The sequence below is a fragment of the Theropithecus gelada genome, chromosome 17, assembly GCF_003255815.1.
Source record: "Theropithecus gelada isolate Dixy chromosome 17, Tgel_1.0, whole genome shotgun sequence".
NCBI lineage: Eukaryota > Metazoa > Chordata > Mammalia > Primates > Cercopithecidae > Theropithecus > Theropithecus gelada.
In genome coordinates this window covers 17,214,595-17,239,646 of record NC_037685.1, presented here as the reverse complement: position 1 = coordinate 17,239,646, position 25,052 = coordinate 17,214,595, and the positions used below count along the sequence as shown (strand labels likewise).

General features: G+C 37.1%; 1 long non-coding RNA gene across 1 annotated transcript in view; it reads right to left on the bottom strand.

Moving 5' to 3' along the window:
- Nucleotides 1–527: 527 nt before the first annotated feature.
- Nucleotides 528–25,052, bottom strand: part of LOC112610741 — a 51,293-nt gene continuing 26,768 nt past the window's right edge. Inside the window, exons 5-6 of the long non-coding RNA XR_003116477.1 lie at nucleotides 18,681–18,735; nucleotides 528–643 (exon numbers count right to left, since the gene is read on the bottom strand). This is a non-coding gene — a long non-coding RNA (uncharacterized LOC112610741). The remainder of the gene's footprint in view (nucleotides 644–18,680; nucleotides 18,736–25,052) is intronic.

Sequence of the window (25,052 nt, the reverse complement as noted above, 5' to 3'; positions counted from 1 at the left end):
TAATTAGAAACATCCCTTTATCCTCATATCTTTGTATTTGTTTAAAAAGTTTACGATTTTCAGGTGATGCCCAACTTTTGATTACAACTTTTGAGTGTGTTAACAGGAATGTTTTCTGAACTCATCATTGATTTGCTTCTTCTAAATGGAAACCTCTTGTCTGAATATTTATGTGTCTAAGACCAAATAGTGTTCATTCTAACTTGAATAGGAGGTGTTCGCTGTCAGCTCCTGTTACTTATTTAGCCTTGACTGAGGAAAGCTATTCTTCTGCAAACATGATGTTCTGTGACTTTCGGTATAGCATGGGGGGAATATTTAGGAGGAAAAGGTGATCTGCTTAAATAGTCAAATCAGTGGCAATTACTGAGATATCAGTCATTCAATCATCCAACTTCATTAATTCAACGGATGCTAGACAAGGTGCTAGGTCTTGAGGCTATAGGAGTGAAATGGTAACACCTTTTCCCCACTCATTACAAGGGTCTTGCCTGACACTCCTACAACAAAAGACAGGTTATCAAGAGAAAAGCATAACAAATTTATTTAACAAAGTTTTACATGACACAGGAGACTTCAGAAATGAAAGCCCAAAGATCCAGAGAAAACTACAGTTTTAAGCTTGCACTCAATGCAGGATCAGCTGCATAGATATACGATTGGACAAAAAGGGTATGTTGTAATGGTGATAAACCAGAAGAGCCCAGTAAGGCCTGTTTTTTCCGATTCTTCTGGGCCTCTCTATGTAGCATTCCTTCTTCCAGGTATAGGGCATGACACCTGTCACATAAGTACCCTCAAGGGAAAAGGGAGAAGACCAGAGAGTAAAGTTTATAGGTTTTATGGCCTGCTTTCAAGGAGAAGAGTTTTAGTTTCTATGACCCACTTTTGATAGAGAACTGGGGAAAAGAGAAAGGAGAGTAGGAGAAGGTCAGAGAGAAATTCTTGCTTCTGAGGCCCTTCCAATTTCCTTCCATTGAAAGTACTCAGCAGACCAAAGTGTCATATTTTGGGATGACATGTTCTAAGCCCCAACCGGGGCCATGGCAGTGCCTAAGATATAGCACACACACTCAGGGAATGTCCTAGTCAGTGACATTGCCTTAAGGTGAACTCAAACTGCCAACTTGTGATGCACATTATTATTTCTATGCCTATTCAGTTTGCTTTTCTTTCTCTAAGTTAAAGGGAAAGAATGTCCCAAGTCTTTGTATTCAGAGGAATGTTCATCCTCATTCTCTGACTATCCGTCCAGAGGGGTTAGAGAAGTGAAGTGAGAAGTTACGGGTGTTTGCACAATAATGACAAATAGAATAAACTTGGATGCAACGTTACCAACATCCCTTGCTGTCTTTTACCCTAAATTACTTGTGAAATTGAAATATAGTTACAAAAGCATTTTCCTCATTTCAAACAAAAATTGTGAAATGTGTAAGTTACAATTAAGAGGTTATAATTCTTAAAAGAATTCCAAAAAGCAAAAGCTTCCCAGTAAGTGTAAATCACATCAGAAAAGTTGAGAAAATGATTTTTAAAAAGTAGAATGAGGGAGGAAATCCTGGATCTTCTTGATAGGGCAATAAAATTAATAGCACATGGACTTTTCATTACGTTGTTTCTTAAGCTGGTATTACATGAAATATAAAAGATTGGTATCACCCTAGAGATATCTGAACCATCAAAACCTGGAGAGCGAGAAAAAAAATGACTAATGGAGAATCTCCATGCTGTTGCTGTAGTTTAAATGGACAGAAAGCACCCCCTCTCCCTTTCACTCATTGTGGACTCACCCTTACGACTAGCTCTGGTGATGGTCTCCAGGCTTAACTGATGTTACTTCAGGTCTTTTCGGAGTCTGTCTCTTTCTCTATTTTCTGCCCAGTCAGATACCACTGTAGCCTAGTGCACTTTGTTTTAAATGAACTTAGGGAAATGTATCTGAACATCTTTAAAAAAAAATACTGTTTTTCTATCTTTGTAATCTATGTAATACTTTCACTTGATTTTTTGGAAAAATTTACATGGTGCTAAAAAGCATATGTAACTCAGCCCAAATCAACAGAAGTAAAGGCTTCTGTTTTCGTAGTTGCCTCTACGTTTCCACAGTACATGCTTACGTAGCTATTTCTCAATTGGTTAGTTTCAGACATCATGTATTGACTTACCATTAGACTAGTAAAGGACTTACCCTCCTTGCACTATATCCTGCCTTCCCATTTTAGATATATCATCATATTTCATTTAACAGTTAAGCCTTACATTAATAAGTCTATGTAAATGTAATCATTGATTAAACAGTCAGAAAGTTACTATGATTCTATTTGCTTTTGTGGTTCAGACGTTTTCTTGCTCTTGTCATATATGTTAATCAAATACTGTTAGTTCCAAATTGTCCATCTACCACATCAAGTGCTCTTTTATTCTGTGAATCTTCCTTTCTGTCTACCCTCCTGCTCCAAACCAAACTGGCAAATCTCTAAACCTGTCTGTGTGTGACAGATACTTATTATATTCTCAAGAAACTTCAGGGCAGTGTGTAGAGATATTCCTCATTCCTTTATTTTACTTTTTAATTTTTTTCAGTTAATGATGGAGTCTCACCCTGTCTCCCAGGTTGGAGTGCAGTGGCATGATCATAGTTCACTGTAACCTTGAACTCCTGGGTTCCAGCAGTCCTCCCACCTCAGCTTCCCAAGTAGCTAGATCTACAGGTGCATGCAACCATGCCCATTTTTTTTCATTTTAATACTTTTTTTTTTTTTTTTTTTTTGTAGACATAGAGCCTCACTTTGTTGCCCAGGCTGATCTTGAACTCCTATCCTCAAGTGATCTTCCCACATCAGCCTCCTAAAGTGTTCAGATTAGTGACATGAGCCATGGCACCTGACCCTCATTTCTTTTTATAGCTGTATGGTATTTCATTGCTTGGGTCTACCATATTTTATTCCAGTAGTCCCCTACATATAGATTTTTTTTTCTTTAGCTTTTTGCTTTTGAAATAGTTCTGTATCAAATAGCTTTGAGCATAAGCCTTTTTATTTTATTTTTTATTGATTCCTAGAATTGGTATTACTTGGTCAGAGAATAAATTTATATGCAATTATTCTAGATATTGCTAAATTCCCTTCCATTGGGTTTTATATTTTTGCATTCTCTTCAGTCACAAATATAATTGCATGTTCACTCATAATCTCTCAAACAGACTACTTGTCAAATTTAGGGAAATTTTTCAAATTGATAAATCAGAAATTGGATCATTATCTTGAGTGCAGTGGCGCAATCTCGGCTCACTACAACCTCCACCTCCCTGGTTCCAGCAATTTCCCTGCCTCAGCCTCCCGAGTAGCTGGGATTACAGGCACACGCCCGCATGCCCAGCTAATTTTTAGTAGAGACAGGGTTTCACCATGTTGGCCAGACTGGCATAATCTTGTTCTTAATCTGTATTTCGCTTATTGTGAGTGAGACTAAGCATTTTTTCACATTATTCGCAGATATTTTAACTTATCAATTCATTCTGCTTATATTCTATAGCTCATTTTAGAATTATAGAAAATCATTTTATTTTAATCTATTATTATTTAATGACAAACTAGCTTAGAATTACAGAAAATTCTAGTCATTTTCTATAGGATTATTGGCCTCTTCTGTATTTTAGAAGCTTTTTATATAAAAAGACCTTGACTTTTTTTCTATAAGTAAACACATATCTGATCTTGTTATAAATTTTGCAAGAAATATTCTCCTGTGAAATAAAGTGATGATTATTAGAATGGAAGTTATATAACATATAGTGCTGAATTAAGGACTTAATCCATGAATTCCAACCTTATTCGATCCTTTTACTTTTTAAAAACATGATAGATTTTGAATTTCATCAAATGCCTTTTCTGTGTCTATATAAGCAGATATAAGCATAAAGTATTTTATCTTAACTCTAATGTGTTAGATTTTATTAATGGGACTTCCTGATATTTAACCACTCTTCAATTCCTAGAATAAAGCTTACTTGGTTATAATGTGTAGTGTTTTTTTTAATAAATTCTATTTGCTAGTAATTGATCTAATATTTTTATGCAGATATTTATAAATGGTATCAGTCTGCAGTTTTCTTTTTTGGTTGAAGCTGTCAGGTTATAGAAGAAAATATTTTGCTCATTTTATAAAAATAAACTTACAAGTTTAACCTCTTTTTTCCTAGACTGGAAAGACTTAAGGTGCATTGAGATTATATGATGCTTACAGTGCACTTTGGAGAATGAAGCAAGAAGTTTGTGAAGCCATCAAGGTCTAAATCTTTTATTATGAGGGAGCTTGTTAGTTGCTTCCCATTTTCTTCTATGGCAATTGTTCTCTTTAGATATTCTCTCTACTGGGTCCAATTTGAGTAAGGAGTATTTTTCTATAAAATTATCTCTTTTATCTAGGTTTTAAAATTTAAGTTGCCTACAGGTTTTTTTGGTTGTTTTTGTTTTTAATAAAAATCATACTGTAAACAACATTAAACATGGACACGTCTTACTCTCAATATTTTAATAGTACCACCTGGGCTATGATAATCTCATCATAACTACTATTTTAAAAAATTATTAGTTATATGTTCTTAACTTTAATATATTGTACTTTAAGTTGTACTCTTTTATATTTAGCTAAATTTACTTATAGACTTTCTACTAATCGGGGAGTTGCCAGCTTACAGGTGGACATGTGTGCTACTTTTGTACATTTTTATTGCAGAGAAATCCTTTAGAAGACTGGCTGGAAAGGTCTCCCGTCTTTTCCAGTGAAGCGTACTTTGGCAGATGAAGCAAGAGAAGACTTAGGTAGTCAAGCAACATTTAATATCTCTCTCTTCTATAGTTACGCCGAAAACATTTTCCAGACCTTGATAAGTCTTTGTGACAATGCCCTCAGAGTTTATTCTTGTACCATTTCCTCCTTTATAGTTCCCTGAGCCTTCATCTCTTTTTATCTCTCCAACCTTAAAATCACTTCTCTGACCTCCCTTTATCTACTAAGAAAATATTTTCAACATTTCCTCTCTCTTTCTCTCCCTCTGTCTCTCTCTCTTCTCCTCTCCTCTATATGCCTCATTTTGAAACATTTGTTCTTCCAAAGACATCATATTTATTAAAGTTACAATTTTTTTCACTCATGCTATCAGTGTTTCATGATTGCATATCAAAGCAAAGAATCTTTTAAGATTCTTAGCTATCCTTTAGGATCACTTACAACACTTAATACATTTCTCTTTCATTTGTTGATATTTTTAAAAATGGTTCTTTATCCGTACTATATTTTGGGGACTCCCAGGTCTAGAGCTTCTATTCTGGGGATGGACAATAATAAAATACTTCTTTTCCAAGTCATCCCAACGACAGGAACATAGAAACTTGGAGAAGCTGAGTTTCAGCACACATGGAAATAGCATGTTTCATTATGGAAATAGATTTCCCCTGAACTGGCCTGCATTAAGAAAGAGCATCTGCTAATTATACCAGGGGGCAAGACTACAAAGGCCAATTTACATTCTATGTGTGGTGTCCTTGATTTGCTTCTGAGAACCAAAACAATATAAAGGGTTACAGACGGTTTAATTATTAACAGTCACTCCCTTGGTTTCCCTCTAAGGGTGTCAGGGTCTGAGGTTCTGTTCACCTCACAGCACTGCCTCAGTTACCCTGGCGAAAGCTTCCAGGATCCCCTTAGCATAGGCTCAAAGGTGGGCGTCTTTCTCTTAGCCTCTGAATGACACTATGCTCAATATAATGATAAATAAAATGAAACAAACTGGGGGACTCCTTCTGTTTAATTGCTTCCTGCTTGTCTGCTGTTTGCCTTTGTCTATGTTGAAGTAACTGCTTCCTGTCGCTAAAGTACATTCTTGGTGAGATTATTTTTCTTGTATCCTATCCAAAGCTCTGTTTTGTGTGTGCGTGTGTGTGTGTGTGTGTGTGTGTGTGTGACTTATCCACAGACCTGATTAAAATCCAATTATCAAGGGACAGTGCAACACAATGGGTTGCATCCTGGAGCAGCAGCTGTGAGACCTGCACTCTCTTTCCAAATTTGGCTCTTATTGGTGGGTGGCCTTGAACAACCTCTTTTGCTCAGTTCCCATATGCGAAAAATAGGGTAAACAATGGATATTTCACAGGAATTTTATAATTAATAGTATACATGAAAACATTCATTAAAAACTAAAAAACCATATATGAAGAAAAAATGCAATTACTGTATCCTTTGTAGCACTTAGTTATTTAAAGCTTATATGTGCCAGTCCTCTTACAGCTATTTTTAAGTCTACTTTTAAGTACATTAACACTTAGAATATTAACAACAACTCTTTAAATAGGTACTGTTATCCTCATTTTACAGATGAAGAAACTGAGGCACAGAGAGGTTAAGTACCTTGCTGAAGGTTACACAAGCAGAGTGGTTTGGCTATGGAAACTAGGTTTTGATCATGACATTGTACTCCTTTATGTACAGTATCTTGGGCATAAGATGTCCCCAAAAAGGAGAGAGAGGTAGTTACTTAAGCATAGTAAATTATATATAGTAAAAGATAGTCACTTAAAAGTTTTTAATACTATGTTTTGACCTATCCAGCATCCTTGGCCTATTAAAATAAGCCCACCTACTTTCTAATCAACAGAGCCCAAACTGTAATTGTTATTTCATGTTTATTTTCAAAGTTACTTGTGAATGGCAGCATCTGTGAGCTTTTGGTGGATCCTTCTGTAGGTGCCTTCCAAGTAGTCATTCAAGTAGGACAAACAAAAATTTCATGCAAATATTCATGAATCCTGATAATCTTTAAAAATATATACTGTTAGAAAGTGATTTTGTTATCTAAGAGTTAACCTGTGTCTAATAAAAACCTTTATTTTTTGAGTCATCAAATTTATTTGAAAACCTTTCTCATTCAGGCAAGAGAGCACTTTGATTTTCATCTTATTTCAATTTAAACACTGTAATTCCTTCTCACCACCCCCTCCAAGAAAAGTCTATTAGCTATTTTTCCTTCCACATTTTTGGTTGAGGTTGGTACAGCTGAATATGCATAAAATGGACCTATTGATTTCTAGGCAAATATCATCAATTACAGCCACTTAAGACTAGGACATCCTCACCTTTGCTCGGTTTTTACTAGAGGTGACCCACATAGCCTGTGACTTGACTTGGTCTATTTTAGCCTTCTCAAGAACCTATTTCCAATGCCCTAAGTTGTAAATTTTTCTCTTGTTTTATTTCATAGAATGGTCCTGAAGCACTGAACTTGTCAATGCAGGATTTTTGCATTTTCGTATTAATCAGTATGTAAAATGGAAGGGCAGCTTATAGGGCACAAAGTACATAGGCTTTTTTGGGACATGTGGATCTAGGAGCACCTGGTGGCATTAGACAGGGGAAAAGAGTAAGGAATTGGTCTGGCTATAATCTCCAACTTCTTCTCTCCCCATAATTTTTGAGATATATAATTGATGTTTTCCTATATCATATGAAAAGTATTATACAAAAGTAGCTTTGAGAGTTGACAAAAATAAGCTATGTGGAAAGGACTCCCTATTCAGTTAATGGTGCTAGAATAGCTAACTAGTCATATACAGAAGAATGAAACAGGACTCTTACCTTTCACCATATCGAAAAATTAATTCAAGATTGTTAAAGGTTTAAGTATAAAACCTCAAGCTGTAAGAATCCTAGAAAAAAATGTAGGAAGCACCGTTCTGGACATCAACCTTGGGAAAGAATTTATGATTAAGTCCTCAAAAGCAATTGCAACAAAAACAAAATTGACAAGCAGGACCTAATTAAACCAAAGAGCTTTTGCATAGCAAAAGAAATACATCAAAGAATAAACAGCAGCCTACAGAATGGGAGAAAATATTCACAAACTATGCATCTGATAAAAGTCTAATATTCAGAATCTGTAAGGAATTTATACATCTCAACAAGCAAAAAACAAACAATTTCATTAAAAAGTGGGCAAAGGATATGAACAGACACTTCTCAAAACCACACAAAATTTGCCAACAAACATGAAAAAATGTTCAATATCACTCGTCATCAGAGAAATGCAAATTGCAACCAAAATGAGATGCCATCTCACATGAGTCAGAATGGTTATTATTAAAACAACAAATTCCAGCAAGGCTATGGAGCAAAGGGAACACTTATACACTGTTGGCTGGAATGCAAATTAGTTCAGTTGCTGTGGAAAGAAGTTTGGAGATTTCTTAAAGATCTTAAAACAGAACTACCGTTTGATCCAGCAATTCCATTACTGTGTGTATACCTAAAAGAGAATAAATCATTCTCCCAAAAAGACAGCTGCACACATATGTTCACTGCAGCACTATTCATAATAGCAAAGTTATGGAATCAACCCAGGTGCCCATCAGTGGTTGATTGAATAAAGAAAACATGGTACATATGCACCATGGAATACTATGCAGCAATCAAAAAGAAGAAAATCATGTCCTTTGCAGCAACATGAATGCAGCTGGAGGCCATTATTCTAAACAATTAATGTAGGAACAGAAAACCAAATACCACATATTCTCAATTATAAGTGGGAGCTAAACATTCAGTATAACATGGACATAAAGATGGCAATCAATAGACACTGGGAACTACTAGAGCAGAGAAGGAGGGAGGAGGTCAAGGGTTGAGAAACCATTGGGTACTATGCTAACTACCTGGGTGATGTGATCAGTGATACCCCAAACCTCAGCAGCATGCAATATACCCATGTAACGAACCTGCACGTGCATCCCTGAATCTACAATAAAAGTTGAAATTATTTTAAAAATATTAAAAATAAAGTCTTTTGGCTGGGTGAGGTGGCTCATGCCTGTAATCCCAGCACTTTGGGAGGCCTAGATGTGCGGATCGCCTGAGGTCAGGAGTTCGAGACCAGCCTGGCCAACACGGTGAAACCTCATCTCTACTAAAAATACAAATATTAGCTGGGCATGGTGGCAGGTGCCTGTAATCCCAGCTACTCAGGAGGCTGAGGCAGGAGAATCACTTGAACCCAAGAGGCAAAGAATGCAATGAGCTGAGATAGTGCCATTGCACTCCAGTATGAAGAGTGATACTCCTTCTAAAAAAAAAAATGCTTTTAATACTAACGTAAAAGTTAGCTTTGAGCCCCTATTTCTTCAGAAATCGTGGAGCAGCCATGGCGTTTAGAAGATCTGAAATCCCAGGCTTTCTTTTACTTGTTCTTTTATGCCTTGGTCTCACAATTCTCCCTTTAACATTACACGTCCAGTGTTATGGATGCTTTGAGATTGTCCTCATTTTTTTTTTTTCTTTTTATAAGATTGGACTCATTGAATAAGATGAAAGTTTCCTAATTTAACTTAGTCTCAATTTTGGTAAATTTTTTCTCCCTTACTTTATCCCCATAAATTACTTCTACCAATGATTTTGTTGGTAAAAATTCCTTACAACAACGATAACTGTTTAACAACTTGAATTCTTGTTTGAAGAAAAGTTGGTTCACATGCTACATAAAATGTTAACTGTCAACTTCAGAAAAACAGGAGATGTTTTTAAATGGTATATATGAAATTGTTCTGCGTGGAAGATGTTTGTTTTTGCCAAGTGCAATAAGAATTTATCAAACATTTTACCTTTCAAGCCCCTTTGAAGATTATCTGAATCATGACCCTTACATTTCCATTACAAGCATATTGTCAAACATGATATTCTTATAACATCAAGAGCAAAATGGCAACTTCTCATGTTGTACTTATTGTGGTTGTATCCCATGTATTCCTGTATATCTTTGTATACTATAAATTCACAATAAACCTTACAATATACAAAACTCCAATAACTCTGAGACTAATGTATTATAATAATCATTTTCTGACAATAAGGAACTTTTTTTCCCCCAAGAAAAGAACATTCTGTACATTATCCAGGGTGGAGCATGGGAAATGAGTCTCAAGGTTAAGTTATCTCTGGTTCCCGGACATCTATAATTCCTTTTCTGACAAGTTCATTTGTAACATACAATACACATTGATAAGTTATCAGTCACGTGAAAATTTGAAGGAAGAAAAAAAAGTACCCATTGAATGAAAGATCATTAATCTTTTATAACAAGGTTTCAAAGTATATTTAAAGTATATTTTGGTCCTGCTCGCTGAATGTCACATTGAGAACATCTGATCTTTGGCAGACAATGAGGTATCAAGCCCAGGTTTCCAACAAATAAAATTAAATAAAATGTCATTAAATTCAGCAAACAAATATTTGGAATCAACAAGGTATATGTAACAAAGTATGTATTTCAAAAAGTAACTTAGCAGTCTTACTTTCATTATACAGAGGAAATTGCACCAAACTCTTATTTCATTCTCCATCCAAGGGTCACTGAACCACTTGCCTAAGTAAGAGTAGCATGAGCATCACTACTAGCAACTGTGATATCCACAATACTAATTAGTTTAATGAAATATATCTGCCATTTCCACTTTATCAAAAAATGAACAGTATCCAGTTCCTGTGTTATAAATTCACACCCATTTCCCATCAGAATTTTAATTGAAGCAAAATACAGGAAATCAGAAAGATAAAACCACTTTCAAAGACAAAATATCCATGTTCTGGATCAGAAATAGAAATGAAACACAAAGTAGATGGGGCTTGCTGGTTCCAGAAATGCAAGCAAATAGAGCCTGCTGGCAGTTTGGGTTCCAGTGCATGATAAAAACTGAAAGTGCCCCACTGGAGATGGGACTAAGTAAGACTCACAACCTGAAATGAGGTGCTTCAGTGGGGCTGGGGCTCTCCCCACCATGATGGAAGCTCAGAACAGTGGTGCCCACCATGTATGTGAATCAATGGTTAGAGCTATTATAAATTTGCATCACTAGGAGGAAAAGAGGAAGTAGATAATGCCAAGAAATGAGGCGAAGCCTACACCACCCAATAGCTTGGCATCTGGATTGCTCTATTTACAATATCAATGTGCTATAGAGGCCCCCTAGCCACACTACAGAACATGACAGGCTTCCAGTCAAGATGGATCTGGAAACTGGTTTCCCAAAATTCATGAAGAATACCAATTTAGGAGCAGCAGCTTTCAGTCTAGATAAAATATGAAAATGTAATAGAGAAATATGAAAATCAGTTTGAAGCATATATGTTAAGGATCTTCAAAGAGATATAAAAAGTACAAGACCACTGGGGGAAAAAAAGAAAATATAAAATAGCAAAAAAGAACAGAAAAAAATAGGGAAGTAAAAATCTAACAAATAATATAGTAAATGAAATAAAAATCAAAACAGAAAACCTCTCAATTAGTTCTAGTAATAGAAACAGCTAGTGAACCTGAGAAAATCCTGAGGCATTCTGCCAGAATATTGCAGAGGTATAAAGAGACTAAAAATATTAAAAAGTGGTTAATGGAGATGGAAAAGAGTTTGAGAAGACTCAACACATTCTAATTGGCACTCAAAAAAAAAAAAAAAAAAAGGAAGGAAAGAAAGAAAATAGAGGGAATGGCAGAAAAATGATATTTAGAAAGTGAATAGCTAAGAACTTTTAGATTTGAAGAAAGATACAAACTCAGACCATGAACATCAAGTACCAAGAGGGTTAAATAAAAATAAGCCTGTGTTTAAATATACCACGGCAAAAAATAAAGGTTATTAAGGGTAAAGAGAAAACTCTTATAAAGTGATACAGACATCATATTCAGAGATACATGGAGATAGGGGTGCAGAATAGGAGGAAGGTTTAATGTAGTACCTTGGCTTGTTTAAGAATCAGCAGGAGGCTGGGTGCAGTGGCTCAGAGTGTAATCCCAGCATTTTGGGAGGCCGAGGCTGGGAGATTACCTGAGGTCAGGAGTTTGAGACCAGTCTGGCCAACATGATGAAACTCTGTCTCTATTAAAAATATACAAATTAGCCAGACGTGGCGGTGTGTGCCTGTAGTCCCAGCTACTTAGGAGGCTGAGGCTGGAGAATCGCTTGAACCCAGGAGGTGGAGGTTGCAGTGAGCTGAGATCATGCCACTGGAATCCAGCCTGGGCGACAGAGTGAGACTCTGTCAAAATAAATAAATTAAATAAATAAGTCAGCTAGAGATATAGAATAGCTTCTGAGTTATAGAAAGTTAGAGTCAAATATGTATGTGATAATAAAATACAAATACAATGTATGGTTTCCAAACTGGTAGAGGGAATAAAGGAGAAAAATATTACCAATTCAACAGAAAGCAAGAAAGAAGAGAGGAAAAATTTTTAAAAACCATCAAAATTAAGCAAATCAGAAACAAAGAGAAAACAGAAAAATTAGTAGGTAGAATTTCAAATAAATGAGTAAGCACAATAAAACTTGGTGGATTAAATTTTCTGATTAAAAGGTCAATTATTGGATGACACTGTTAAAAAGTAAATACACTTCTAAAATGAAATGACTCAAAAAGTTAATAAAAAAGAGAAGGAAAACAACACGCCGCATAAATAACAAGAAACAAAAATTGAATGATCAATATTATTGTTGGAGGCAGAATCTAAAATATTTCTAACAGTGGAATACCATTTGTCTATATCCAAGTATAGAGACTGATTTCATGGTGTTTGCTTCATCACCAATTCACAAGTACGGCTTTGAAATGAACAGTTAATTTCACAAGAAGTAAGGTTCAGCTTTGTGTGTGTGTGTTTCAGGGGGTTTCTGAGAAAGGAAGGAGCAAAGGACACTTATGATGACAAGCATATTTTAAAATACAGCATTCAAAGCATTTTAAAATTTGATACAAAATGTTCTTAATCTGAGCATTGGTTAGCTTTCTTCTCCTGGTATCATCAAGTTTTTAAAAATAATACTGAGTCAAACTATCTGTAATTGTATTGTGTTTTCAATTAATTTCAGTAAAAGCTCTTGTTCTCCATCTACCCCTGTACTCATTCCCTGTGACAAGAGATGTTTGCAGTCTGACTAAAGAGGATTATGTATCCCCACCCCCTAGACTTTGGTTTCTGTCTTGTGACTTGACTTGCAATGGAGTGTTATTGGATGTCACATGAGCAACAACATGAAAAGTGCTTGTATTCTTGAGCTAGCTCTCATTCGCCTTTGCCACTGCCACAAGAAAAACATGCTTGTTTGGGAAGAAGAATTCAGTCAATCCAGCCACATAAAACCTACGAGAACTCACCTCCAGCTGAACCCTAGACAAAGACCAAGCCCACTTGAGATCAACAGAGCCATACAGCTGAGCCCATCAGTGAGCCCACAAATCTATAAGATTAATTATGGCTGTCTTCAGTCCCTGGCATGTGTGAGTAGCTGGTTATGCAGCATCTTTGGCAGACAATGAGGTATCAATAGCTAACTGACACACACTGCACTATATTCAACTATGGTAGCAATAGTTAACCGACACGTACTGCACTATATTCAACAATCTTTTATTCTGCCAAAGATTTTCACTGACAAGTGCTAATTAGAGGCTTAGAATTTGGCTTCAACCGTGACCTAATAGCCAAACAGAATTTTTAAAAATCAAGAACTGAATCACAGAATACAGAGTATATAATAACTACATTAAAGAAAATGACACTTAAAATTTTCTCTCTCCATAGCATTTAACTCAAGAAACTAGAAAAAGAACAACGAAGTAAACCTCAAAAAAGTAGAAGGAAGGAAATTATAAAGTAAGAGTAAACCCCCCCAAAAAAAGAAAACAAAAAAGCTGTTAAAATGTCAATAAAAACTAAAAGTTGATTGTTTGAATAAAGTGATAAAATACATCTAGCATCACCTATTGAGAAAAAAGAAATTAATTAAAAACACAGCAAAGAACGGAGGAATACAAATGCAGATACAGTAAAGAAAAATGAATAACTGTAATGGAGGTAAAAATAATTGGTGAGCTAAGCATTTATGAAATAACATTTTGCACCTTCTCACCTTGACATATACACCCTCCCTAAGTAATCTTCCTTATCCACATAATTTCAATGACTGTATATATTCTAAAAGTTATAAAATATTTACATCCAGAACATACTTCTAAGATCTGGATCTACAATTCCGATTACTACTTATTGGACAACTAAAATTGAACGTAAAACAGTATCTCAAAACCAACGTATTTTTCCATCTCTACTATCCTTTCCCCTAATTATTTCTTGAATTTTCAATCTGGGTTTCAGTCTGGGTTAATGAGATGACCACCTGTTTACCCACACCAATAGATAAAACCTTAATTAACTCCTCTCACGCTGACTTCATCAATTTGGTAATTTGGTTCTTTGGATTCTTTAATTAGCTTTTACAAAAAAAAGTTTCTCAATACTTAATAAACTGCAGTGTACAAAATATGCACTGACAATATGAAAAATTTTTTGATGACAACCTATAATATCCTTATGTTTTATTTAGATAGTGTGGATTTAATGTAGTTTTTGTTCTTTAAAAAGACATTTTGCTTTCAAAGAAGTGAATGGTATATTAAAAACTAAACAAAATTAAATCTACGCCTCACTGACTTAACCTTAAATATTTGCAATTATCCCTTTGTAGATTACTCACAATGCTAAATATTCCTTCCATGTTGCCAAGATAAAGCAATTGAAAAATACATTAAACCACTTTAAACAAATTTGGAGGAGCGGTGCATTTAGGTGGAAAAAATTTCCTGTTGTTCATTTATTAACGTATTTTTCCATTCAAAGTCAGTGAATATTATATCCTAGGTATTGACTTAATGGAGATTACATCTTAGTCCTATGAGACAAACAAATACACAAATACATGTATACTATATTTGATGGGGATAGTGCAATGAAGGAAAATGAAACAGGGTAAGAGAGAAAGAGTTTTGGAAGAAGTAGTATACGTAGGGTGGTTTAGGAGGCCTTTCTGATCAAGGGATATTTTAAGCAAAAGCTCGAAGAAAATGAGGCAGCCAGCCATCCAGATGACGGAAGGAAAAGTATCCCAATCATGAGGGTAGCAATTGCAAAGGCCTTGAGTGCTTGGCACGTTTGAAGAAAAGGAAATCAGTCCATGTGGCCAATAAGAGTAAGATACGGGGGAGGGGGATGGAAAATGATGTTGGGTAGATCATGGGTGATGGGGGACTGAAACAGCTGGATCAATCATGAAAGACCCGACAGACCACAGTTAGAGTGTTACCTTTTTTACTGAGTTAGATGGGAATCTATTGATAATCCAGATACAATTATTTAGGTCATACTAGAGTGAATTACCAGAAAGAAACCAGATCATGAGATATTTGAACACTCTTGGATATGTATTTAGTATTTTAGATGTAAATGTACAAGTATGTTTATTGACTATACCAACTAGAAAAAAAGTCTTTCAACAATACAAATATAGCTTTCTTTACAACAAACTGGTATTTTTCTTTTAATTATCATAAGACAGTGTTGAACAAAGGTTTTGATTTAGAATAATCAGCCTATTAAACCCACCAAATATTTCCTTCCTGAAAAAAGCACATAGAGATATAACAAAGATAAAAGCTGAGCAACAGTGAAATAAAAGAGGACACAAACAAAAGGAAGAACATACCATACTCATGGATAGGAAGAATCAATATCGTGAAAATGGTTACTGCCCAAGGTAATTTATAGATTCAATGCCATGCCCATCAAGCTACCAATGAGTTTCTTCACAGAAATGGAAAAAAATGCTTTAAAGTTCATATGGAACCAAAATAGAGCCCACATTGCCAAGACAATCCTAAGTCAAAAGAACAAAGCTGGAGGCATCACGCTACCTGACTTCAAACTATACTACAAGGCTACAGTAACCAAAACAGCATGGTACTGGTACCAAAACAGAGATATAGACCAATGGAACAGAACAGAGCCCTCAGAAATAATACCACACATCTACAGCCATCTGATCTTTGACAAACCTGAGAAAAACAAGAAATGGGGAAAGGATTCCCTATTTAATTAATGGTGCTGGGAAAATTGGCTAGCCATAAGTAGAAAGCTGAAACTGGATCCTTTCCTTACTCCTTATACGAAAATTAATTCAAGATGGATTAGAAATGTTAGACCTAATACCATAAAAACCCTAGAAGAAAACCTAGGTAATACCATTCAGGACATAGGCATGGGTAAGGACTTCATGTCTAAAACACCAAAAGCAACGGCAACAAAAGCCAAAATTGACAAATGGGATCTAATTAAACTAAAGAGCTTCCGCACAGCAAAAGAAACTACCATCAGAGTGAACAGGCAACCTACAGAATGGGAGAAAATTTTTGCAATCTACTCATCTGACAAAGGGCTAATATCCAGAACCTACAAAGAACTCAAACAAATTTACAAGAAAAAAACAAACAACCCCATCAAAAAGTGGGCAAAGGATATGAACAGACATTTCTCAAAAGAAGACATTCATACAGCCAACAGACACATGAAAAAATGCTCATCATCACTGGCCATCAGAGAAATACAAATCAAAACCACAATGAGATACCATCTCACACCAGTTAGAATGGCAATCATTAAAAAGTCAGGAAGCAACAGGTGCTGGAGAGGATGTGGAGAAATAGGAACACTCCTACACTATTGGTGGGATTGTAAACTTGTTCAACCATTGTGGAAAACAGTATGGCGATTCCTCAAGGATCTAGAACTAGAAATACCATATGACCCAGCCATTGCATTACTGGGTATATACCCAAAGGATTATAAATCATGCTGCTATAAAGATACATGCACACGTATGTTTATTGTGGCACTATTCACAATAGCAAAGACTTGGAATCAACCCAAATGTCCATCAGTGACAGACTGGATTAAGAAAATGTGGCACATATACACCATGGAATACTACGCAGCCATAAAAAAGGATGAGTTTGTGTCCTTTGTAGGGACATGGGTGCAGCTGGAAACCATCACTCTCAGCAAACTTTCACAAGAACAGAAAACCAAACACCACATGTTCTTACTCATAGGTGGGAACTGAACAATGAGATTACTCGGACATGGGAAGGTGAACATCACACACCGGGGCCTATTATGGGGAGGGGGGAGGGATGGCATTGGGAGTTATAACTGATGTAAAGGACGAGTTGATGTGTGCTGACGAGTTGATAGGTGCAGCACACCAACATGGCACATGTATACATATGTAACAAACCTACACGTTATGCACATGTACCCTAGAACTTAAAGTATAATAAAAAATAAAATAATAAAATAAAATAACAGAAATGTATTCTCTCACAAAAAAAAAAGCTGAGCAAAAATCAGGAATATTATATTTATGAAAATAAAATTTGAGCAATGTAGTGTATCTGTATATTATCTCCTATTGGACAAGCTCATATAAATTTTATCCACGCAGCTGGCCGTAGTGATCTGCATTGATTGTATAATAAGGCTTCAGCTAACCAGACAGCAAATAAGCTGAACTACTCACAATGTAGCCCCAGAGAACGAGCGAGGAGACTGCACACAAATTGTATCATAATGTAGTAATCATACTTTTTAATTAAAAATATAAAATATTTCTCAATATATTTCTCAGACAGTTCAAATGCTGATGGATCCAATTCAAAACCAGATATTTGGACACTCTACTCTTAAATAATTCTTAAGTTTATTTGTTTCTCATCAACCACTCTTTTACCTATTCTATTTCAATAGTCCCTTCACCCATCCCTGATCCTCTGCACTACAGTAGAATGTACTCAGGCAGTGACATGTAGAAGTTAAGAGAGCAGGCTTTGTTTAAACAGCCCTGGTTTAAAATCCCAACACGCTGTCACTTAATAGATGGATGATGTTGGACACATTCCTTAACTCCTTTATTTATAAAATGTGAATAATGGTAGTATTTCATTCACAGTGTGTTTTTAAAGATTAACTATGATAATGCATATAAGCAAGCATTCAACTGATAACTTGATGATCATGATTGCCAAAACAATTTTTTAAAATATAAATTCAGTCCAGCACTCCTTTGCTTAAAAAAAAAAAAAAATCCTTCAATGGCTTTCCATCACCAAGAGACAAATAACAAATCCCATGGCAGGTAGAGTCCCTCGTGATTGAGAGGTATCTTCTCTTTGAGCCCCTTCCATCATTGTTTTCCCTATTAAGCACATGTCAGCCACACTGAATTACTATACTTGTACCTGTTTGGGTGAAGGAGAAAGGACAAGATGGAGGAAGGTGAATAAGAAGGCATAATCCATGTTGCTTCCGGGTTCTTCCTCACCAACTTTCCCGCGCGCGGGAAGATGCAGATCAACCGAGCATGCGCCAGGTGATGTCAATCCGAAGAGATCGAAACTTACCTGGCCACGCCTATGGAGACGCCCCTATCACGCCCTTATCCTGCCCACTGCCCTCCCCCTTCCAGTACCAACGCATAAAAGCCTGCCACTGGCAGGAGCCAGTGTGATTTCTTCGGCCCCCGCATTTGTGGACCGGAGAACATCACCCGAGAGCGCCGGCGCGACTTCCCTGGCCCCCCCACACCTGAGGACCAGAGAACTTTGCCCGAGAGTGTGTGCATATTTGCAATAAAAGACTGCCACTTTCTTATGTACTTTGGCCTCATGTTTAATTACTTAGCTCTCCTAAATTAAGTTACATTAAATCAAATCAAAACAGTACCCTATCACTTCATACATACTACCTTTGTACATACCATTCATTTTATTTGGAATGTCCTCTCTCCACTCTGCTTCTTCTACACGGCAAAACTAACATTACAAATTTAACTTAAACATACTTTCTCATTGAGGAGAGTTCCCTGAATTATTGGAACCTCTCTCGGTCTCTCTAGAGGACTCTATGTTTCCCATATCCACATTCTCATTGTCTGGTAGACTGCCAGACATATACTACACTCCTGATTATTGTCTATGGAATGAATTTAGGCTTCAAACATCAGTGAAGTTTTTTTCCTAAAGAGAAATTTATCTTATGAACAGCTGTTAGATCTCAGAACAATTTTAAAGATGTGTTGAGTTTCATTAACACCTCTGCTATCTAAACTGATAGAAATTATAAAACAACAACAACACAGATATGTTTTCTAAAAATGTTGAGAAATAATTCACATATTAGGCATGTTTATGTTGGGGTCCGCGTGTTTCCTAAACAAAGGAATGAACACACAAGACAACACAAGACAAGACAAACATGGAGGCCGACTCGAATGGCACGCTCCGCTTTATTTTATACAGTCGTTTGTGGAATGTTGCCAAGTCACAAGACACATTGTTGTTTTTCTGACCTTTCCCTGACTTTCTGGATTTTCAAGATGTTTACATATAAACAGGCCCCCAACGCCCTGCTTCGTTTGCAAGAGCAGGACTTGTCGGGAACGCCCTGCTTCGTTTGCGAGAGCAGGACTTATGGGGAACACCCTGTTTGTGAGCACGTAGTCCTCTACATTTCCCCTTTCCTTATTTACAAGTTTGAATTTCTTTTAAAACCATCATTACATGTTGGGCTCGCTGGGATTTGGTGTTTGCCCTTTGGCACCGTCTCCAGCAGACTGTGAAAAATGACAAAGGCAAGAACAACAATCAATACATTACTAGAAACAGAGGTCAGCAAAGTTTTTACAGGACTCGTAGGGTTCAAAGACGTCAAACTTTGTGCAATACCAGTCATCAAATCTGCACCAGTCAGCAACGGTAACTGATTGTGAAATGTTTCAGAAATGTTCTGTGTTAATTCTTGTATTTCTAGGGAAAGATTATTATGACCAATTAAAAGTCTCTTTATCTCAGTCCAATTATGTACAGTGCTGTTAAAAGGAACAGGAGTAATACAAAATTGGGTAGTGTTCCAATCACATTTCAACAAAGCTCGGGTATTCAACACTGTTAGCTGATATCCCAACCAAGAAACCACTTGTTCCAGATTATCTACTCATTCAGTCAAATGAGCATCTATGTCTCATTGCTGCTGCCACAACAAATGTGATTGTTCATGCCATTGTTGCACAAATTCTGCATTTTGTATATTCTGGTGTAGAGCTAATTCAGCAACAGCGGCGGTGGAAGCAATTGCTACAAGTCCTATCACTGCGGTCACGACGATTCCAACCATCCTCCGACTGCGGTGGACAAGATCTTGCATAACCTTGTAAATTTGAGTAACCCCAGCAGATTCACTCCAAGTATGTGTTAAGTTTACAGGTAGCCCGGTTTCTTTTCTGGCTCTTAGTATATATAAATCGGAATGAGACTCATTCCAATTATTATTCCACCAAGTAGTATTTATACAACTTAAGAATGTACAATTGTTTGTACAGTTAACTACCCCGTATTGTTATCCCATTTAAAAATTCCTGTCAACAACAAGTAAGGCTTTCTTACACATGCAATAACATATCTAGAACTATTTCGATGCAAAGATATATGGAAAGGGTTAGCAATATTAGTAAGATTTAAGGACATGTTTCCCGTGAAAGTGAACATTGGTTTACCAGCAGCTAGCAACTTCCAAATATGACCTTGTATTTGTGAGGTATCAGCCAAATGTGGCAAGGGGGTGATAGACCACCATCATGCCAAATAATAGTTTCATTGCCATCTGCAGAAATGCTGTGATTACCTTATGCCAACGCAGGTTGACATGGCTGAATTTAGTCTGAAAATCTCCATGTACACTCCAATCTGTAACAAAGTATTTATGACTCTTCCCTTTTACTTCTAACAACAATTGTGGCCCACTACTTCTACATCTAGTCCACTCTAGTTGGGAAACACCTCCGGACACATCAGGGATAGGGCATAAAGATAATGTACTTGGCAGAGTTTCATTAAGTACTGCAGTATGATTATACTTGAAACTTTGAGCCACAACAATCATAGTAAAGGCAGAGATATGACTATGGTTATAGCGAACAGCCCAAGCCTCATGAGAAAGATGCAGACAATGCAGACTACCCCCAAGACATATAGGTAACCCTTCAACCCCAAATTGATATGAACTATTTACTGTGCCAGTGTCTAATTCAGGATCCTGGTTTAAAAAAGGCGATGGCATCCAAGCAGTATCATTAGTAAATACTGGGATTTCTCTGTCTCCCCAGGCCACACCTTGATATAAGGGTGGAAAAGGAATATAAGCCCAGTATGTAAATTCTCCAGCTGTTACCTGACAATTTACTACGGCCAGCATAGCCAGGAATAAAGTCAGTGGGGTTTTGGGCTGCCCAGCTTGTTGAACAACCCCTTTAGCTTCTTAACTGTTTCAGTTGTCCCCATGTTGGGGGCTCCGCACGTCGAGTTCCGAAGGTGAATGTTCTCTGAGCTCTCAGATTTGGCTCCTGGAATTCCTTCAGGAACTCTTTGGATCGGCTTCTCTTCGCCATGGCACTGTTTCAACCGTCGAGATGGAAACCAATCGTCTCCGGCACCTGTACGGACAAGAGCATAGCCTCGGCCCCATTGTAAAACGTTTCCTTTTAAATATTTCCCTTGTAATGAAGGATAATACACCCACAGATTACTGTTTTGTGGCTTTTCTAAAGGCTGTTGAAAATGTTTCACTGCTGCAGACTGCTGTAATTGGTGCCAATGGTTGAGAAAATTTAAAGTAAAAAGGGCTTTCAGAATTTGATGTTTTGGGGAATCTCGCCCATTTCCCCCTTTTTGCTTTAAAAGTTGTAATTTTAAGGTAGCATTGGCTCTTTCAATAATTGCTTGACCTTGACTGTTAAATGGAATACCAGTGGAATGATAAATATGGTATAAAGAGAGGAAGGCAGCCAATTTGCGAGAGCAATAAGCAGGGGCATTATCAGTTTTTAATTCAGCAGGGACTCCCATAACTGCAAAGCAAGTAAGTAAATGAGTAATAACAGAGTCAGCCTTTTCAGAGGGTATGGCGTAGCCCACTGGAAATGTGACCACGTATCAATAGTATGATGAACATATTTTAAACGACCAAAGGAAGGAACGTAAGTTACATCCATTTGCCAAATGTGATTTTGTTGAATGCCTCGAGGATTAATACCTGGACTTAAAAAAGGTGCAATAATAGGAGCACAAGATGGGTAGGCTCTGACAATAGCTCGGGCTTGACGGCGTGTTATAGAAAATCGCCGTTGTAATCCTAAACTATTAGTATGATGTAGTTGGTGCTCATCCTGAGCCCGTTGGACACTGCCAATAAGTAAAGAATCAATCTGACTATTGCCAAAAGATAAAGGTCCTGGCAAAGCTGAATGAGAACGAATATGAGTGATAAAAAGGGGGGCAGTGCGGGAAGTAAGAGTTACAAATAATAAAGAAAATAATTTTTGTAAAGGAGTTTGAGGAAATAATGGTAAAGAAGTCTGAGAAATATATTTAGTTACATATACAGCATATTGGGAATCACTAACTATATTACAAGGGGTTTGAGGCCAGTCTTGTAGAACCATAAGAATGGCAAAAAGTTCTCCTTGTTGTACTGATTCAAATGGATAGTGAGAAATTTTTGAATTGTCTGAAGTCCAGTATCCAGCCTTTCCATTGCTTGAAGCATCAGTAAAAAAGGTGGGACCTTTAACTGGAGTGTAAGAGATAGGATTATATGGCAGTAAAGAATATTGTTGCAGAAAAGCAAACAATTTATTACTAGGATAATGCTGAGAAAAAGAACCAGTATACTCAGCGCAAGCCACTTGCCAACCCTCATGAGTTTCCAGCAGAGATTCAATGTATTGATTAGATAATCGGGTAATAATTTTTACAGGGTCAGCACCAAGCAACTGACGAGCTCGATGTCGTCCTTTAATAATTAATTCAGCCAATTTATCAATATATGGGTGAATTTTCTTAATGGCTTTATTAGCCAAAAACAGCCACTCCAGAATATTATTATCTTGGTGTAAAACGGCCCTTGGCGAATGGGGAGTATGAAAAAGACACAACGAAAGTGGAAGATTGGGTGCAATATAATCAAGGTGAGCTTCACTAATTCTATTTTCTACAAATGACAATTCTTCTTCTGCTACAGGGGATAAAGTCCCCATAGGTTGAATACAAGTATTTACAGCCCTAAGATCAATTGATAAGTGCCATTTTCCTTTTTTTTTTTTTTTTTTTTTTTTTTTGACAAGACAAACACAGGGGAATTCCATGCAGAAGTACTTGGTTCAATATGCCCCTCGGCCAATTGTTCCTTAACTAAATTCTTTAAAGCCTTAAGTGTTTCTTTAGATAATGGCCACTGTTCCACCCGAACAGGAGTTGTAGTTTTCCACTTCAATTGTAAAGCTTGAGGCTTGTGGACAGTGGCTAAGAGTTTAAAGGATTGTAGCCCATTTTGAACATCATATTTTTGGCAGCTGAAAAAATATGAGGAATGCTTAAAAAGGCACCAAATTGTTGTAAAAGATCACGGCCCCAAAGGTTAATATTAATGGGAACAATATAAAAGAACACTTTTCCTTGTTGTCCTTCAGGTCCTACACAGCTCAGGGGCTCGACAGTTTGGTAGACTATAGAAGCAGTACCTAGGCCGGATAGAGTAACCAATACTTGTTTCTTTTTCCAATGATCAGGCCATTGAGCCAAACATTATTATATACATCCGCTCCTTTGTCGACTAAGCCCTCAAAAAGTATCCCATTAATTTGCAATGAACATAAAGATTTTTGATCAGAAACTAAAGTTTCCCAGAAAGCAGTTTTCCCAGTACTACCGAAACCTCCTTGACGAGACACATCTCTAGATAAGAAAGGAAAAAAAGGCAATAAAAGCAATTATGCAATACATTCCCCTGCCTCTAGGCACATAAGTTGTGAGACTTGTACCATAATAAGGATTTCATCAGTAAAATCAGGATCAATAATTCCTGGGACCACCATTAACCCCCGCATAGCGTTGCTGCTTTAACCTAGTAAAAGTCCTACATGTCCCTTTGGCAAAGGACCACACACTCCGGTAGCCAACTTATATATTCCTCTATTAGGAGATAAAGTATAAGGTTGGACAATAGCTAGGTCAGCAGCGGCACTCTGCTTAGTGGCAGCAAAAAGCTGAGAAACTGGTGTAGGGTAAGATGTCTTTAAGGAGGACTCGAGGTCATTCCTTGATGTTGTAAGCCACTGCTCACTGGGTACTGGGGTAGGCCTGCATTGTAGTTGTTGGGGCCCCAAGCGTGCGGGCCCCGGCTTCCATTTCCCGAGAGGGGTGACAGTACATTCCCACTTTTATCAGTTTTTGAACGGCATTCATTGGTCCAATGTCGACCCTTGCCACATCGTTTACACATATTAGATGGTAACCTTTTTTCTTTTAGAGCAGAAGAGCCTAATTTTTTCCAGCATTCCTTTTTAAAATGACCGGGTTTCCCACATTGATAGCATATACCTTGTTTAGAATTGCCTTTTAAAGCCTTAGAAAGTGCCCCAGCAAACAATTGAGCATTGTAAATAGCTCCTCCAACACCTGCACAAGCCCGAATGTATTCAGCTAAATTAGCTCCACTAGCTTTTAGAGGACGCAGCAATTTTTGGCACTCAGGATTAGCACTCTCAAAAGCCAGAGTATCCAAAAGAATTTTAGCAGCAAGGCCTGAACCTACAGTCTTTAATACAGCATCTTGAAGATGGGCTACAAAATCTGGATACGCTCAGTGGCTCCTTGTAGGATCTTTACAAAAGATAAAAGAAGTTTTACCCACTATTTCAACCTTAGTCCACGCTTTTATAAACAAGGCTTTAATCTGAGTGAGAACAATATCATCTAGGCCTGCCCGAGCATTAAGAGTGGCGTATTGTCCTGAACCCGTAAGCTGCTCTTCAGTAGCCCTGGGGGATTTTGCGTAGCATTTTTTCTAGCTTGTACTTTTGCTTCCTCTTACCACCAACTTTTTAATTGAAGCCATTGCGAACGATCAAGGACAGCCTGTCCCAACGTTTCCCAGTCAATAGGAATCATCATATGTTCTGAAGAGAAGGAATCGAGAAGGCCAAGGACAAACGGTGATTGAGATCCATAATTAGAAATTGTAGCTTTCATTTCTTTCAAAAATTTAAATTGTAGGGCTGTAAAAGTCACATTCTGGC